The sequence below is a fragment of the Mauremys reevesii genome, linkage group 5 (assembly GCF_016161935.1).
Source record: "Mauremys reevesii isolate NIE-2019 linkage group 5, ASM1616193v1, whole genome shotgun sequence".
In the NCBI taxonomy this organism is placed as follows: domain Eukaryota; kingdom Metazoa; phylum Chordata; order Testudines; family Geoemydidae; genus Mauremys; species Mauremys reevesii.
In genome coordinates, this window is record NC_052627.1 from 105,251,998 (window position 1) to 105,265,179 (window position 13,182).

The 13,182-nt window shown below is 40.5% G+C and overlaps 1 protein-coding gene and 1 long non-coding RNA gene across 3 annotated transcripts in view; one reads left to right on the top strand and one right to left on the bottom strand.

Annotated features, from left to right (window-relative positions):
• The window catches only part of PPARGC1A (PPARG coactivator 1 alpha), a 480,987-nt gene that overhangs the window by 295,110 nt on the left and 172,695 nt on the right, over window positions 1-13,182 (top strand). The window lies entirely within an intron of this gene.
• On the bottom strand, window positions 8,159-10,451 carry LOC120406705. The gene is made up of 2 exons (XR_005599501.1): window positions 10,392-10,451; window positions 8,159-8,374 (listed from the first exon to the last, which is right to left on the bottom strand). It is a non-coding gene; the product is annotated as an uncharacterized LOC120406705 (long non-coding RNA).

Below are 13,182 nucleotides of genomic sequence, written 5' to 3' on the forward strand. Positions count from 1 at the left end.
GTTTGACAGCAGAAATGAAGTGACTAAACTAGATTCCTTAATAAACCTTTGGCCGTTAATAAGAATGCTATAGAGCAAAGTCACAAGTTTACCATCGTGAACTTCCTTGATTAGTTTAACTAGAGAACAGAAGGTCTTCAACATTTAAAACAGCTGACAGAAGGATCTATTCCCAAGCCTTTCCCTCTAGCTAAACCTGTTTTGTAGACCAAATCTCTAGGACACGGACTGTACTGTACTTTTGACTTTTAGCATATTCTCCACTCCACTTTGTCCCAAGCTATTTTTCTGCAACATGAGCTGAATTTTTCTTCTCTGCAAAATGAATATAGAAGGCTGCAAAATCCAAATTAGCTGAAACATCTTTTGTTACAGACATTTTATTACTAAGCAGCTTTATTAATTTTAGCATTTACCATATAGGCTCAGTCATGTGTTGTCTGTTTATTTTATAATGGCAAAATACTTCAAATGTTACACCTTTTTATATCTTGATTTAGAAATCACTCCAGAATATCATTCTAAATAAGATGCTACTTCACATTCCATGTATTTTGCTTGTTTTTGATAGCAAATTAAAAATAATATTTGGTAAAATTGATTTTTACACTAATAACATGAATTATAGGAGCTGATAAATGTGAGATTAATGGCTAAGAAAGCAGTCATTTCAGATGGATAATTTAGATTTTTATCATTTATTAATCATAAAAAGTAAACCTGCTATATAACTAATTTTAGTTTTATCAAGAAGATGAATTGTTCCAGCTAATGAATGTATAGATATTCTATGCCAAAGGCATTCGTAGGAATCTGTTAATCATTTAACTGTGTCATGGCATATGCTTTGTCTTCATAAACCAATTAAAACACACTACTCCCTCCACTGAAATGTGTGTAGGTCTTCAGTGCCTAAAGCAAATTAAAATAGCATTTGTCTTAGAATATGCTGCAGTATTGCAGATGCAGAATTCATTTGGTATAGTGTCTTCAGGCGAAAAAACATAGGTAAGCCAGACATATTGCTTTATTGGAAAGACCAGCTCAGTTTCTAGCATGTCAGGTGGTGATGCAAATTAAGGCTCTGATCCTGTAAACACTAATGGACATGCTTACCTTGAGGCATGCAAGTCCCATTGTAGTCAGTGAGACTTAAAGTTAAGCATGTGTGTAAATATTTGCTGGATTGGAGCCTACATCTAGAAGAAATACTGTGCAACTGGAGAAGGACCTCCTGGATTACTTCTGGGCACCCATTAAAGTACATGAGATAGGAGGAAGGCCTTGTCAAATTGACGATTGTCAACCCTAGTGTCAGTGTTACATGGTGACATGGCATCTCCTCATTTTGTGGGGATGGGATGCAGCAAGGAGAAGGCAGTGGGGGCAACAGAAGAAATGTGATGTGGAGGAGTTCATGCCCCAAGCAGAGCCATATCCAGGCAATTTACTCTCTGTGTGTGCATGCATGCATGCACATACAACTGGCAGTGCTGAGTCAGAGCACAATACTGGTGCTCCCCACATCCCAGTTTTAGCCAGGATGGGACTCTGTATTGATGTAAAAACTAAACAAAAAAGGGTTTTGTGGGGGCAGGGGGAGTGCTTTTCTTTGAAATACATAGTGCAGTTTTAGAGTATTTCAAGCCATACCTAATGAGAGATTGTATGCCAGATGTATGTATTATTTCATTCCCCTAGAGGCTTCAGGGAGACCTACCATCTGCTCTTGACTTAGGATATCTCCCTAAGTATCAGAGCCCAGGATGGGCTGTCAGAAGCTCATCCTGTTTAACAGATAGCCTCCATCCACTGTTTTCCTAAAGCCTCCCACAGATGTGCACTGCAGTTCTGGAGACACCCATTCTGTGACCCTTCTTTATGAAACTGAACTCATGCTACTGGCACAGGAGTACCATAGGAGTTCAGGGCAGTCACAAGGGGATAGTTACATGCTGAAGTTTGAGCCTTGTAGCTGGGGGGTTCATTTGAATAGCTTTGCTAGATTTGCTTCAATTGACCCCTGCTGAGCATGCTGGTTTTGCATCATTCTTGTCTCCTACTGGCTATTCCAGAAGAGAGGGACCAAGGTAGAGCCTCAGATACCATTAGAGTGGGATTTTCAAAAATGGCCAGTCTTGGCCTATCTCAGTTCTCACTGGAATCAATGATCATTAGTTTTAGTGAGAACTGAATTAGGCCAGTGCTGAGCATTTTTTTGTAAATCCTACCATTAACTTGCTTGGTGTGCGTTGAGATCTCTCTAAAACAGCAGGACAGCCCCTAGGACAATATTTCTAATACATGTCCTAGGTATAATCATCATGATAGTGTTACTACAGATTTATAGGATACAAAATATCCAGATTAAAAAAAAATGGTAAAGTGATATTGGGAGGGCAAAGGTAAATGAACCATGATAGCCCATTACATTTATATCGAGCCTAATTTTGTACATCCCATGCCAAAAAATCTCCCATTGAGAGAGGGAGGATAAACTTGTGTTTAAGACACTGTACTGGGATTTAGGAGATCTGACCCTGTCTCAGATTTCCTGCCTGAACTTGGACAAATAAATAATTTAGGAGTGAATTGTGCATCACTTACATTGGTGAGCTGACTCATCCGAGTAGTCCCATCGATCGGTAAATGCTCATCACCATAAGAGTTGCCCAATGTAGCCCATTATCGCAGTTTCCCATCTGTAAACTGGGAATTATAATATTTCTGCCACCTGCCTCTTTTGTCGGTCTTCTTTTTTTAGATGGGCAAGCTCTTTGGGGCAGGGACTGTCTCTTCTACATATACGTACAAGTAACACAATGGGGCCCAATCTTGGCCTGAGTCTCTCAAGTGCTACTTTCAGTTGGAGATTTTCCTGTGTAAATCATATACAGTTGAGCCCTATCTAGAAATAAAAAAGGCAGAACTCCTGCCCTTCGATTACATTAGTCCAAGAAAAAGAAAAAGAAATTCCATTACAAAAATCACTGCCTGCTGGAAAAACTTGGGAGTTGTGACACAAAATCATAATCAAGAGGTAGCTTAAGTTTTAAGCCTGGATTTCTATGCTTTATTCATGCTAGTCTGTTTCTTCCACAGCGAGTTGAATTAAAGATGAATGTGAAAGTGTTTAGGTTTTATTTGCAGCATTGTACAAATGTCAGAATGAATACAGGCAGCAGCCAGACAGAAAGCACACAACAACAAAAAATCAAAAGGCAGCAAACAAAATAATCAGCACTAGTGAATTCAAGTCTAAACTATAGGTTTTCTGTTTAACAACCTATACATTGCTATACAATCTATACAGTTATTTTATCTGTATCCCTAATACCTTATCTGCAGGCAACATTATTGGTAAAACATTATTGCTAAAATAGAACGAAAAATGTAGTTTTTCCTATAATAAACAGCTTGCGAAAATCTTTTAAAGAAACCTATCTGCAGTAATACACAGAAAAATAGTATTAGAGTGCAACATCAATTATTTAAAACAATGTTACATCCAGTTTTTACCCTACTGCTTTGCTAAGAGATAAAGTTCAGTCTTTTCAAATTCAAGTTCTTGGAGTTTAAAGCCAGAAGATGCCTTCTTAGGTCAAGAGTCCATAGCTTTATGATGGACCTATTCATAAGACTAAGTAAAAGCATATTTTTGGATGCACGCAGCACAGGGAACCAGAAGGTGCAAGAGTGTACGGTATTAGCTGAGCACGTATAGGCACACTCACAATATTGTTCAAGTGATAGCTGTGCTATAAGGCAGAAGTGCAGTTGGCTGTAGGTTTTCTGAGATTTTGAGGAAAATAGTAATTTTAGGCCATGTTGCCCTAGATTTAACTGACTTCTGGGAATAAGGATGGGAAAATGGATCCTTGTAAAGACTTGAAGAATACTGCTGAGAGAGAGAGGGAGAAACTGGGTCCTTATGGAGCATTGAACCTGGTTTATAAATGGAATGTGGAAATGTAAGTCATTGTGCACTTACAAACTTGGATATTACTTGACTGTAGAGGGACACCTTCCCTGAAAAAGAACATCTCGCTGTGCCAAGGAGATGAGGGGCATGGTGGCTTTATAGGCGTTAAGAAAAAGACAATGGGTAAGGCAAAGAAATAAAAACATATTTTTCTCTGCTGTGCACAAAATAGAACTATTTCATGAAAAAACAGGCTCCTTGACAGTTAAACGTATTGGTAAATGTAAAGTCTGAAAACTGTTCACTTCTTGTTTATATTGACATTTGGAAATAGTTCCTTCCTTTTGTTACAAACAATGCAACCAGCAATAGCTTTTCAGTGCATGTAAAATCTTTAGTGGCACAAACCTCACAAAAATAAATGATACTTTGTATGAATTCTGAGTGAATACACATAAGCTGAGAATACAGTTAGGACAGCTGCCATTGCTTAAAGGTCAGTAAAGCATAGCATTAAACGGCACATTTTGTGCTCCCAGACACGTAACTCATGATAAATTTTATGCAGTACATTTCTGAAACATCTACAGACACATTTTCTTCAATAATTCACAATCCTTTAAAAGCTTTTTTTTCTTTTGACAATCAATAGCAGGACTTGGTGTCTGTAAAACTTGCTGGTGCTGGACTTCAATGAAGTTTAATTGGAGAACAGATGGTGTTAAACTTTTATAAAAGCTGACAGAGGAATCTGCTTCCACGCTTTTCCCTCTAGCTAAACTTGTAACACGCAGGCCCAGTCCTTAGGACACATATTGCACTTCTGACCTTTAGCCTATCCCACTTTATCCTGGGCAATCTTTTCCCCTGCAAACTGAATGTTTATCTATAAAGCAAGAGTAGGAGGATTCAGAACCCACATTAGAATGAGATATTCAGTGGGAAATGTCGTCTCTACTACAAGACTTTTCCCTGCTTCTGTTTGTTAGTGTAAAGTCAGCAGAAGTAAATTAGCTGGCAGATTTCAGTGGAGAGTGTTACCAGTATCCTCTGCCAGATACTGTGTGGAGTGCCAAATTAGAATTGATTTCTCAATAAAATTGAGTTCAGCCTCCCCAACATAATCTCAGACAGAAATGACAAAACCTCTCTAACTCACTTTTTAATTTTATTATTTTCAGTCAGTTTTGTTGTTGGATGTTTTTCCTTCTATAATTGCTTGTTATCCTCTTCCTAGCATCTTTTCCCTAGTCCAGGAGAACAAAAGCTCATCTGATTTTTACAAGCAGTTCAGAATAGTCAGAGGATCATTGCATAATTGCCACCTCCCATTTCCCCTCCCCAGATTGAATTCTGTGAAGACTCTTCCGGCATTTGAGCCAGAAGTGCAAGTTCTCTCTCTGCGCTGTGACTCACAAGCTCAGAGCACATGCTGTTGACAATCCCCCCCTCCTCCAGATGCATAGCACATTGCTTTCAGAACCACCAACCAACCTAATTAAAACAATTTTTTTCCTATTGAAGGAGTAATTCCCCAAATGCTCCACCTCGCCAGAACCATGCTGTGTCTGCTCAGTTCACTACCTCTCTCCAGCTCCCTCAGAGGCTCATCTTATTGTAAGAAAATCAATGCCTTTCTAATGTGGCTTTAATTCTTAAATTTGCTGCATTTATCACACTTCTAGGGGACTTCCTCTAATAAATAGAAGCACTTGAATGTCTTCTTTGCAAAAGGCCATACACAGTGGGTGACTTTTAAAATATCAGCAACCCCTATACTGTGATCTGGTTCGAGAGACATTCAGAATTAAATAGAGCACAGTTTGTTGAGAGGCAGGGAATCACTATTGTTTAAATTCTGTGATATTCAAGGGAATTCCAGATAACAGTACTGAAGGTGCCCAAAGGCTCTGCACCCACCCCTTGAACCTGCTGCTTCAGTATCTGATACATACCAGCCACAGAAACTGGCGGCACATATCCATTCCATACTTTGGAGAGAGTGGGAGGGTATGTTTGCAAGGAGGGCAAAGTTGTAATGAGTAGTGGTGAAATGTAATTGTTCTCTTGTAGCTTGCCTACATGATGGGGCAATTCATACTACATGGGGTGTGATTTCTAAAGCATGCTAATGCGCCTTAATTGGTTCATGTGGACCCTGCTGGTGTGCGCTAAAGGATCCCTAGTGTGGTTTAATGTAGTACTGTTTTAAACAGCACTACCTTAAAGCATATCAGTAGGGTCTACACTGACTAGTTAATGTGCAACATATTAATGCATTTGAGAAATCACACCTCTGCAGAGCGCATTACCCCACTGTGTAGTAAAGCCCTTAGTATAATATCCAGACCAGATTCTCTCTTGATGTAAATTAGCATAACTGAGGTCAGTGAAGCTACACCAATTTTTACTAGCGAAGAATGGGTCCTGTATTTTTGTAACCATTGAAATCTTCTCCTCTCACTACTCAACTATCTGTGTGCCTCTCCCTGACATCAAAATATAACATGACTTATGAAACTGCCTCAGCTGTTATTGAAAATAGTTCTTGAAGGAATGCTTGAAGGAGTTTGGCTGAGGTTACCCAAGGAGGGGCAAAGAGTGTGTGTGTGTATACGCATGCATACACACATACTTTGAGGGGGAAGACAGTGTTTCTAAGAATCCTTGGGTAATATAGTAGTTCACTGATGTTCTCCAAGGCACTTCTCCTCCTCAGCTGTCTTTAGCTTTTTATCTATCCCTTAGAATTTGCCACCTCAATGTCTTGTGAATACCAGCCACTGAAACCATCAGCACTGATGTTTCCCTTCAGCTCTGTGCCTGGGAGGACTTCACACACAGACCATTCCCATACCTTTGCTGGCTGTAGCAGTTGAATTTGGGATTGTGTGAGTTAATGAGGCCATGCCCTCCAGATGAAGGGAATATGGCTCCAGGCCATTTTCTTTTGGTCATTTCTAGCTAGCGCTGATGCTTTTTGTTTAAAGTCTTGGAAAACTCAGCATCTCCTCCTTTCTCATTTCTTCTCTTTAATACTCACCCTCTCTGATGATATTAAGCCTCCCTGCTGTCTCCCATGTTAGGTTGTCCCTATCCCTATTTTCCCCTTCTGTGTTCTCTTTATTCTCCACATCTCATTTTTCTGTCCTACTTGTTCCCATCTATGCTCCATTGCACCCTCTCTCTGTAATAATAATACCAATACACAACAATTTAGGACAAACATTTACTAATGAATCTTCAAAATAAAACTAGGAGATAGATAATTCTTATCCTCTCCACTTTACTGGATTGGGAAACTAAGATAAAACAATTAAGGACCTATTCTTAAGGGTGCTCAGCTTCCTGTGACTTCAAATGGAGTTATGAGTGCTCAGAGCCTCTGAAAATCAGGTTCCCAAGTGACTTGACCAAAGTTTCAGGCAGAGTCACTGTCAGGGCTTGATCCTGCAAGATACTGAGCACATTGGCCCTGATCCAGCAAAACATTTAAGCGTTGAAGTCAGTGGGATACCCACATGTTTAAAGTTCAGCATATGCTTACATGCCTTGCTGGATCAGGGCCAGAGCGCTCATGAGCCACCCTTAGTTCAGAGGACCATACTGAGCCTCATGCTAATGAGCTGCTGTTCCCTGTAGCCAGGGGCCACACTAGATATGTTCACGCTGCAATAAAACATCCATGGCTGGTCAGGGTCAGCTGACTGGGGCTTCGGCTGTGGGGCTATAAAATTGAAGTGTACTTGTTTAGGCCTGGATGGAGCCTAGGCTCTGGGACCCTTCCCACAAGCCCAGTCAGCTGACCTGGACTGACTTGGGAGGTTTTATTGCAGTGTAGACCTACCATCTGACTGCTCAACAGAGACGCTGTCTCAGCTGCTGGCAATCAGCCAAGGGCTGGGAAGACCCTTGAATTGGCCCTAATGTCAGCAACAACTTGGGAGGACCGTGTATGGTTCTGGGATTGGCTCAAAATTGAGGCTATGGGTTTTGTACACCACAGATTGACTCGGTGTGACTGCAGAGGAGACAAGGAGTAACCAATGCTTTTGAGAAAAATCCTGTTGGCAGACTAGCAACACGGCTTCTCAAGGGTGTCTTCACAAGGCAAAAGGGCTAGGAACTTACCTCGTTGCGCTTGCAAGCCAAAATTAACTTTGAGATTTTTATAGAGTCCAAAAATCAGTGGGAGTTGTATCCAGGAGCTTTGGGGATCACAAAGACCAGTTTGGGTCACTAGGAACATTCTATTTCCCACATTAAAGACCTGCTTTGCATGGTGTTTATGAGGGGTATGTGTGGGGCATAGAATCACAGAAACTGGAGAATGTTAGGTCATCGTGCCCTCTTCTCCTAATAATAAACCATCCTGTGCATCCCCCTGCCAGTGCAGGGTTATTCCAGGAGCATGTGCGCCCTGAGCCATGTTGAAGGGGTCATTTCATAAATCTAAAGATAAAATAAAATATATTCTTGAGTGCTTCGTCTAGCAAAGTTTTAAATATCTCTAAGATTCAATATATTTTGCCGAATAGCTTTGAATATGCCAGGCATTACATATGGTATCTGCTAACCATTATTATTATTATTTAGTATTTTATTTACTGCTAATGTATTTTATTATTAAGCAATGGTACTTCAACCTCTTCCTGTGGAGACTATTCCACAGTCTTATAGTCAGAAAGTTTTTTATTGATAGCCAATATTTTCCTTTGCTTAATTGCAGACAGTTATGTCTACTTATGTCCTCTTGTACCATGATTATAAATGTTACAACATCAATTTAGGGAAAATACCAAGAGGGGTTTCATGTGGGTCAGTACTGGTCCCATTATTATTTAATACTTTGTGAAACAATGTACACACAGTAACACAATTTGCAGATGATACAAAATTAAGAGGGATCATAAACACAGTGGAAGACTGAGAGAGATAACACATGGAGCTTGAGATTTTAAAGAACTGTGGAAAATTAACAAGATGAGATTTAATTTAGATAAAATACAAGGTCATACAGTAGGGGAGATAAATACCAACTGCAAAATGGAAGAATGCTGGTTAGAAAACAACAATAATTGTGATATATTTTACATACATATAGCACCTTCATCACAAGGGATCCCAAAATGCCTTACAAATTTAATAAACTAATTTGCAAACTGCATGCAGGGATTAGTTTATCCTCCACTGAAATGCAGCCATCTCTGGTGCAGAACATGGCAACTATTCAACAGCACATAGCAACTATACACAACAAATTAGAGCAAAAGAAACAAATTGCAGTGAGATTTAGGACAGTTAGAATGGGTTCTAGGATACTATTTAACACTCCTGCTCTTCTGAAAAGTGCCAGGGGATCTTTAATTGCCACAAATGGTCAAGACCTTGATTTTTCATCTCATTCTACATTTACTGCAGCAATTCAGAGATAACCCCAGTGGGTGACAATGGACAACAGTTTTATGTGCACTCAGGGTATGATGCAGTTCCAACTAGTGAACGTTCTACTGAGAGATGCAAACATATTGCGCTTATGTGAAAAAGAAGAACATAAAATTCCTGTGTGTGTATCATTGGTAAGGCCAAACATACAGTTGTTTGAGAGCTGTTCATTATAAAATGGACAAGAAAGTTTAAGTGGAGGGAATACAAAGAGTGGCAATGGGTAGGAAGGAAATACAGTTCTGAATTGATTATAGGGTGTGACATATGAAGAGAGATTAAGAGAGTGGAATGCATAGTCAAGTGAAGAGACTACCGGGTTTAGGGATAGAATAGATAACACTATTAATACAAGAGCAGCAATGACTGAGGAAGGGGGTGTGGATAATTTATTTAACATTTCTGCTGCTGCAGAATGTGGTGGCATTTTTTCTGCTGGAATGTTGGCATTTCAAAGAGGACATAACAGATACATGGGGCAACACTGGCAGGTTTGTTTTTCCTGAAATACTTGCTACGTTAAGTAGATACAAAAGGAAGTGCACCATATTTACAGTTACTGTAGGTCACTTAGGCAATGGAATAATATGCCAAAGGAAGTGATTGTGGCAACAGTGCTAGTGGTGGTGAAAAATAGACAAAACACTTATGAGATTACAATGGAATATGTCAGTACAGGTGGAGAAGAGTTTAGACTAGATGGCCCAGGAGGTTCTTTTAATCTCTGTTATCTGTCATTATGTGGTTATGTACAAGTGGAAATATGCAATGAACTGAACTGTTAGCAGTTGTCTTTAAGAACTCATGGAGGATGGGTGAGGACCCACAGACTATACATAGTACCCATCTTTGAAAAGGGGAACAAAGAGGAGTTATAGAGCAGTTAGCCTAATTTCAGTATCTGGAAAAATACTGAAACAAATTATTAAACAATCAATTTATAAGTACCTAGAGCAGTGTTTCCCAAACTTGGGACATCACTTGTGTAGGGAAAGCCCCTGGTGGACTGGGCTGATTTGTTTACCTGTCCTGTCCTCAGATTCCGCCGATCGTGGCTCCCACTGGCTGCAGATCGCTGTTCCAGGCCAATGGGAACCGCTGGAAGTGGCAGCCAGTACGTCCCTTGGACCTAGAGGATAATAGGGTTATAAGTAACAGCTAGCATAGATTTGACAAGAACAAATCATGCCAAACCAACCTAATTTCTTTCTTTGACAGGGTTACTGGCCTAGTGGATAGAGGGGAAGCTGTAGATGTGATATATCTTGATTTTAGCATGGCTTTTGATGCAGTCCCATGAGTAAACTAAGAAAATATGGTCTAGATGAAATTACTATAAGGTGGGTGCACAACTGATTGAAAGACTGTATTCAAAGAGTAGTTATCAATGGTTCACTGTCAAACTGGGAGGCCATATCTAGTGGGACCCTGCAGGAGTCAGTCCTGGGTCCAATACTATTCAGTATTTTCATTAATGGGTGGGATGGAGTGGAGAATATGCTTATAACATTTGCAGATGATACCAAGCCGGGAGGGTTTGAAAGCACTATAGAGGATAGGATTAGAATTCAAAATGACCTTGGCAAATTAGAGAACTGGTAATTCAATGTAATTCAATAAAGACAAGTGCAAAGTTCTTTCCTACACTTAGGAAGGAAAAAATCAACAGACAAAATGGGGAATAACTGGCTGGGCAGTAATATTGGATCTGGGTGTTATAGTGGATCACAAATGGAATATGAGTCAGCAATGAGTCAGTAGCTGCGAAAAAGGCTAATGTTTTGGGGTGGACTGATAGGAGTATGTCATATGTAAGACACGGGAGGTAATTGTCCTACTTTACTCAGCATTAGTGAGGCCTCAGCTGGAATACTGTGTCCAAGGCTGAGCACCACACTTTAGGAAAGAGGTGGCTAAATTGGACAGAGTCTGGAGGAGAGCAACCAAAATGATAAAGGTTTAGAAAACCTAACCTATGAGGAAGGGTTAACAAAATTGGGCCTGTTTAGTCTTAAGAAAAGAAGACTGAGACGGGGGCCTGATAACAGTCTTCAAATATGTGAAGATTTGTTAGAAAGAGGAAACCGATCAATTGTTCTCCATGTCCACTGAAGGTAGGACAAGATGTAAGTGGCTTAATCTGAAGCAAGGGAGATTAGGTTAGATATTAGGGAAAAACTTTCTAACTATGAGGGTAACTAAGCACTGGAATAGGCTTCCAGGGGAGATTGTGAAATCCCCATCACGGGAGATTTTTAAGAGCAGGTTGGACAAACACCTGTCAGGGATGGTCTAGGTTTACTTGGTCCTGCCTCAGCACAGGGGGCTGGACTTGATGACTTCTTGAGTTCCCGTCCAGCCCTACATTTCTATGATTCTTTGGCATTGTGTGGTTAAAGCACTTAGCCCTAGACCATAAAATGTTGACTGAAGTGGCTCAGACAAATTTCCTAGTAAAAACTGAGAGCAGTGCAATAGCTGACTTCCTAAGGTTTCCAGTTTCCTCACACCAGTCCTTGCAATGGAATACTTATTGGGAAAGTGGGGTTCAAGGTTAGCTCCTTAAGCTTCAAAGAGGCCTCAGTATAGCAATGAGTCAGTGGGCAGCATGTATCACAGCTCACAACTGATTGTAGCCAGTTGGCCAAGTGCTTCTTGCATGGGGGATATACCCTTCCAGTCCTAAGGATATGTGACATGACCCTTAGAGAGGCAGATGCTAAGAAATCGTGTGACTTTGACGTGCCTGCTATGTGCAGCACAAGCTGCCTGCTGTCCAGGGGGCCCAAAAATTGTGATTGAATTCAGGTCCAATATAGTATTAATATAGTCCTGCTGCTTATTGCAAAACGTCAGGCCAGTATCAAAGCATAAACAGGTAAGACAGGGCATGTTGAACTGAAATGTCTCACATTGGAAATGACTCAGAGTGCCATTTCAGGAATTGCTTTAAAGCATGTTACCAGGAAGGCTTTTCTACTAGTAACATCTGTGTTTGTTTGTCTGAATGTAGGTTCAGTATAGTGCAGTGTACACAGAGGTCTGCATATTGCATAAACTGAGGGCTAAATTCTAAAATCAGATATTTGGTTAGATTTGTCTAATAAGTTGCAGTCCTCTGCTAAGCCACTATGTGGTACGTAGTTAAGATCTAGAACAGTTGTAAGCACAGTTGCCAACTTTCTCACGTAAATAAGCACCCCCACTTTCACAATAAGCCAAAAATCAAGCTAATCCCATTTCAAAACAAGGCCAAAACAAGCCAATCCCTAAGAACCCCAACACTCTATGTGACTAAATCCCCTGGCATGCAGTCTGGGACTGTGGTGGGCCCACTGTGCACCCCTGACTCTCTCCCCGCCTTTGCTCCTGCTTGCCCCCCCCCCTCGCCTCTGCTTGCCAGGAGCCAATCAAAAAAAGAAGCAACAAACTACAAGCCAAAAGCCAGCCAACAAGCAACTCACAAGCCAGTTAAGCCAAAAACAAGCCCAATTTCTGCATTTTTTTCCACAGGTTTGGCATGTCTGGTTGTAAGTGTGGTTTTCTGGCTGGATTTTGCGGTGTCCTTTTGAACCCATTCCATTGAGGCTGCTGTTCTAGATTTTCTCCTCACCATTGTTGTATTTTCAAGGTTAACACCCCTCTCCCCCACACACACTCTTCCTCCCTCCCCCATATTCTTCTTTGGATGTTACCTATGCTCAAGTTAAAAAGAAAGGTGAAGGTTTTCAGAAGTGAAAATTGGGCTCCTACATCCATTTTGTCATTTTGGTGTATAAGTGGCCTGATTTTCAAATATTCTGACTCCTGTTATT